This window comes from Megascapheus bottae, chromosome X (genome assembly GCF_031878675.1).
Source record: "Megascapheus bottae isolate mThoBot1 chromosome X, mThoBot2.hap1, whole genome shotgun sequence".
NCBI classification, from domain to species: domain Eukaryota; kingdom Metazoa; phylum Chordata; class Mammalia; order Rodentia; family Geomyidae; genus Megascapheus; species Megascapheus bottae.
In genome coordinates, this window is record NC_143547.1 from 57,456,394 (window position 1) to 57,462,393 (window position 6,000).

A 6,000-nucleotide genomic window follows, 5' to 3' on the forward strand; every position below is an offset into this window, starting at 1 on the left:
GGTTCTTTTACTTATATATCATTCATTTGTGTTCTTAATGCCCTTTACAAGATGTATCTATGCAATTTTATATATTTATATTTCTCATTCATTTTTGTTTGTTCAAGTGTTTGAAAACCTTACAATTAATTCAAACTACAATTGATGATTATTTCATTATTTCCACTTTTAAATAAAAGTGTTACCACCTGCCGATTTTGGCAAATTTAATCTTAAATTCCTTCTTGGAAAAGTGTTGGATCTTAAAATTTTCACGTGGTTCAGCTTTGATAAGTACTTCATGATAATCAAGTAATTTTTTTAAACATTTTAATAGAGGAAATGGAATTGTAGCTCATGTGGTACTAAAACAACCTTGAATATGAAAGCAAAATGTTAAATAGAAGTCTTACCTCCTAATTGCTCCTTTTTCTCTTCAGTAGTTCATCTTTTCAGCCTTTTAAATCTTATCTTGCTTAGAGAAGTATGCTAGCATCAGTTATAAGGTGTAATTTTCATTTCTCTAATGATTAATAAAACTGAGCATCATTTTAACATTTTAATTACAAATGTAAATATAGTTTGCCTATATTTCTATTAGATCACTAGCACTTTCCTTTGTGATTTATAATATTTTCTTACATAGTTTATATGTTACCTACTGGTAATAAGTAATATTTTCTCCCAATTTGTGCCTTGTGTTTTTATTTAAATATAATTAAAATTGTCTGCTCTGACATAGTGTCAAGCCACCACGTTTCTAGTTGTGATTAGATACAAAAAAATATATTTTCAAATTCATTGAAATAAGTAAAATATGGAGAGAAAATGGGCAAAACTTCCAGAGATGGTTGAGAATTTTTCTGGAATGATAAACTGACTTCTGAACTCTGAGCGCTGATCTTCCCCTGGGACCTTGTCTATTCCACAGTAAAGTTTGGGAACTAATCTTAGAGTAGGGTTATTTTTTTATAACTCTGTTATGTAGTAAGTACTTACTAATTTGAAAAGAAACTATGTCTTAGTCATAAAAATATTTATTGTTTTTATCCATTCTTTGTTAAGAGCAACATACCATAGTACTTTGGTTATTACAAGAGCAAAATTACTTATAAGAACGAGTGATATATGTCATAGTAAATTAAGAAAATTCTACCAATATAGGAGAATAGGATTTAACTTATATTAATACATTTATGTAATAAACTATGTTTGAGATTACTCTCACAATCCATAATGAAGTGTGTAATCAATATTTTTTATAAAATATTCTTGAAAATAAACAAATCCATATCTGTAGGTACATGATCATGACAGAAGAGTATGTAAATAAGACATAATCTTAGAGTGTTAATGTTTGTAATGTGTTACTTTAATTACTTATTTAAAAATACTAGCTTCATTAGTCATCCAGAATGAGATTTTCTGGTTACATATCCACATATTTGCAAAGGACTACGATCAGTTTTACCCTATCACTCTCCCTGCCTTTTCCAAAGCAAATTCAACAAGTTTAATAGCTCAGTTTTCTATTTGAAACAATATATTTCAACAATATTCAAGCTGATTCTCATCCTTGTTAACAGAAATCCCGTTTTCTGGTACCCAATTCCCAGAAGAGTCTATTTCTGTTTTCCTCATCCCCCTATTGTAAACACTTTCCTCTGAATTTCCTTATGCTTATTTTGTGTATAATTTCAACATGTTGTAAAATATTTTCCTGTCTATTTTCTTTTATTCTCCTTTTCAATTCTCCTCTTGCTTCCTTAGTTTTATTAATGTTCTATATTTGTTCAAATAAATAATTATGGACATGGTCCTGTGTGTGTGTGCGTGCGTGTGTGTGTGTGTGTATACTTGCCCATAAATATGTTTTTTTTATCTGTAGGCTCCACAAATGAGTGAAAATATATGGTATTGGGTTTCATTTAATCTTTTATCACCTGCAAATGACATGATTTCATTCTTTTTGTGTGGAACATGGGGCCTGAACTTGGCCTGGGCACTCTCCTTGAACTCTTCAGCTCAAGGTTACCACCCTAACCCTGGGCCTGGCTGTTGTCCCTGAGTTCTTCAGCTCAAGGCTACCACCCTACCCTTAAGCCAAGCCCCACTTCCCATTTTCTAGGGGTTAGTTGGAGATAAGAATCTAAGATCCTCTAGTTCCCAGGCTGGCTTTGAACCTTGATCCTCAGCTCTCAGTTTCCTGATGTTTAGAGGCATGAGCCATCATACTCGGCTATGATATCATTTTTTATAGCTGTGTAATAATGAATTATATGCATGTGAAATCGAGGGTTTTATCCTTTCTTGTATTTGTGGGAAGCATGGATATTCTATTTTTTGTCAATTACAAATAATGCTGAAATAAATATGAATATCTAAGTGTATTTCTACTATACTGATTCATTCTTCATGATAAACAAGACTAATAGAAGAATGTCAAAATCATAAGGAAGCTAAGACTTTCTTTTGGAAAGAATTTATGTTGATTTCCATAAAAGTTGCAGCTTATGTTCTACCATGGTATATGAGGAGCCAACAACCCCTAAAATCTCACCAGCATTTGCTGTTATTTTTGTTGTTGTTGTTGTATTGATTGTTTCTGTTCTGACTTTCGTTTAAGTTTAACGTGAAAACTAGCTAAAGCTCAAGGAGAAACTTGTCTGCCATGCAAGCATTGAACCCTGAGTTCAAATCCCAATACCACCAAAAATTAGCATGAATGTTTCAAGTCTAATTACAGTTATGTAATTTGTTTTCAAGTAATACTTAGATTTATTGCTTTCTTAATTATGAAGAATTATTTTTAATAAAGAGAATTGGTAGTATGTAAACCTAAGCTAGATAAAAGGCATCAATGTTATTCATTGTTAGATAAAAATGACACTTATTAGTAGCATAACTTTATCCATTACAAATAAATTTCTCATATTATGTCATATATAAAAAACATATAATGCAAAGCAATTAAACTTCAAGTAAAATTGTAAGTGGAGATATTAATGACTAAAAAGCTTGTGATAAAATTCAATGTATAACTTAAAAATTAAGAAAGGAGAAGGAATGGGTAGTTTCACAGGCTTTTATGAAAACATTAGAAGCATGCTGCTTTGTACAAATATTTAAAGACAATTGTATATAATATATAATACTTATATATTTATATATAATATACATATATTGATCAGTTCATCTTGTGTGTTAATTCTATGTCAGTACCACATAAAGAACCATATATTTTATATAATACTGATTATGTCATTTCAAAAAATTGAAAATAACTAATAGCAACAATTTTTCTTCCCACCTGTTTCACACATAAGACACTCTCATGTACTTTCATTTAAAGTCTCTCTCTCTTTCTCTCTCTCTCTCCCTCCCTCTCTCTTATATCCTTTTATCCATCTGTCATCAATCCATCTCTATACATATGTTTTTTTATATTTTGCATATATAATTTTCTTATTTTAATCGTAGATGTCTTTAGAGTATGTTATGGCATTTTAATGCTTAAAATGTGAAATGATCAGATCAAAGTATCTGTAATGTCTGCTACCTCAGATATCTAGTAATTTCTTTGTGTTGGGAAAGCTGGATATAAAGGAAAACACTTCTTTGAAAAAGCTATGGACTAGAATCTTTTTATGAATTGAAATTTTATGGAACTCACTTGAGAAACATGATGGTATTTCACGATAGAGTTCAATGTCTATTCTGCTTCAGATTCCTTGTAGTACTTGCTATGAAAGACAGCATGGGCTCTCCAGAGAAAGAAAATCTTTCCATCCATAGAATAAAAAAATTTAAATCTGATTAATTTAAAGCATTTTGAAAGTGATGTTTTCTGGTAACTCTCTGAAAATAATTTTTTCTTTCAAATATTGGATGATGTTTTGTGTATATTGCATTTTAGACACCATTTTTTTCAGTGACATAGAGAAGAGTGTGTGTCCCTCTTGTCCTTTATGATTAACCTTCAAAACTGTGTGATTGATTTTAACAATTGAGAAGGTGAACTTATGCATGAATTGAATTTCACTTGCAAGATTATCAGTCCTAAAGATATTTTTTAAATATCCACTGCTACAAACATTTCCATTTAAAAACTCTTATCGAGCTATTCATTTACTTTTATTTTTCTATGATTTCTATCTTTAAAATATTTTAGCCTTAGTAATTGCTTCATACAAAAACTTTTGATAAACTTTCTTCAGTAGTTATATTCAGTCATTTTCTTTCTCATTTCCATTTTGCAAAGCATTTTTTTCTTCTTACATTCCAACTAAAGTTGAATTTTCTCATTTTATTTCTGACAAGAGTGAAAAAATGTGATCTAGTGGAAATTAAGTTCAAAATATCTTATCAAAATATATCTTATCAAAATATTTAAGGAAAGTGTGAGAGTAACTATGGAATGTCAGATTAGGACTGTAGACTAACCACTCATAATACTGCTTCTTCTGAAATTAGAAGAATAAATAAATTGTTAGTAGCTTTACCAAGTGAATTACATAGGAAGGTAGCATGGATAGTTTTATCATGTGTAGAAGGGAGATTTACCACTTTTAGTAAAGATGTGATAACTATTTAATGAAATATCACATTAGAAGATCCAGGAAGAAGGTAGACAATAAAATTTAATATTCTCAAGTATTAAGATTAACATCAATAAAGCCATACCCTATAAAATCAGGAAAGAGACAAGGATGCCCACTCTCTCCACTCCTCTTTAACATAGTATTAGAATTCCTAGACAGTGCAGTAAGGCAAGAAGTAAGCATAAAGGGGATCCAAATAGGGAAAGAGGAAGTAAAACTTTCCCTCTTTGCAGATGACATGATTCTGTATTTAAAGAATCCTATAGACTCCACTCCCAAGCTCCTTGAGCTGATTCAAAACTTTGGAAGGTTAGCAGGCTATAAAATTAACCCTCAAGTAACGGGTACCAAGACATGTGAAAGGGTATCAATGTATGTGAATTAATGCACCTTCTATCTGGCAAATATCATGTAACCCTTTTACTAATTACAATAAAAAAATAAATAAAAAAAAGGATTTTGAGAAAAAAAAACTAACCCTCAAAAATCAACTGCCTTCCTCTATGCCAACAGTGAGAGAAATGAGGCAACAATCAGGAAAGCAACTCCTTTTGCAATAGCCTCAAAGAAAATAAAGAACCTAGGAATTATCTTAACTAAGAATGTAAAGGACCTTTTTGATGAAAACTATAAAACCCTAAAAAAGGAAATTAATGAGGTAATGGAAAAACCTCCCATGCTCCAGGATTGGAAGAATCAACATCGTGGAAATGACAATCTTGCCAAGGGCTATCTACAAATTCAATGCAATATCCATCAATATCCCAATGGCATTCTATAAAGAAATAGAAGAGGCAATCCAAAATTTTGTATGGAATAATAAAAGACTCCATATAGCAAAAACACTTCTTACCAGAAAGAACAGTGCAGGAGAAATTTCAATACCAAATTTTAGACTCTATTACATAGCTATAATTCTCAAAACAGCTTGCTACTGGCACAAGAACAGGCCTGAAGACCAATGGAATAGAACTGAGGACCCAGATATTAAACCACAGATCTATGGCCACCTAATCTTAGACAAGGGAGACAAAAAAAATAGAATGGAAGAAAGCCTCTTCAACATGTGGTGCTGGCAGAACTGGTTAAGCAACTGCAGAAAACTAAAGTTGGATCCTTCTTTGTCACCCTGCACTAGAATTAACTCCAAATGGATCAAAGACCTTGAGGTAATTGCTGACACACTGAAAACTTTACAAGAAGGAATAGGAGATACACTAGGCCTCCTTGGCACAGGTCAAAATTTTCTTAATAAGGACCAAGAAGCACAACAAATCAGAGAAAGGCTGGATAAGTGGGACTGCATTAAACTGCAGAGCTTTTGTATGGCAAAGGACATAGCTAGTAAATTAATTAGGAAGCCTATAGAATGGGAGAAGATCTTCACCAACCATACAACGGACAAAGACCTCATATCTAA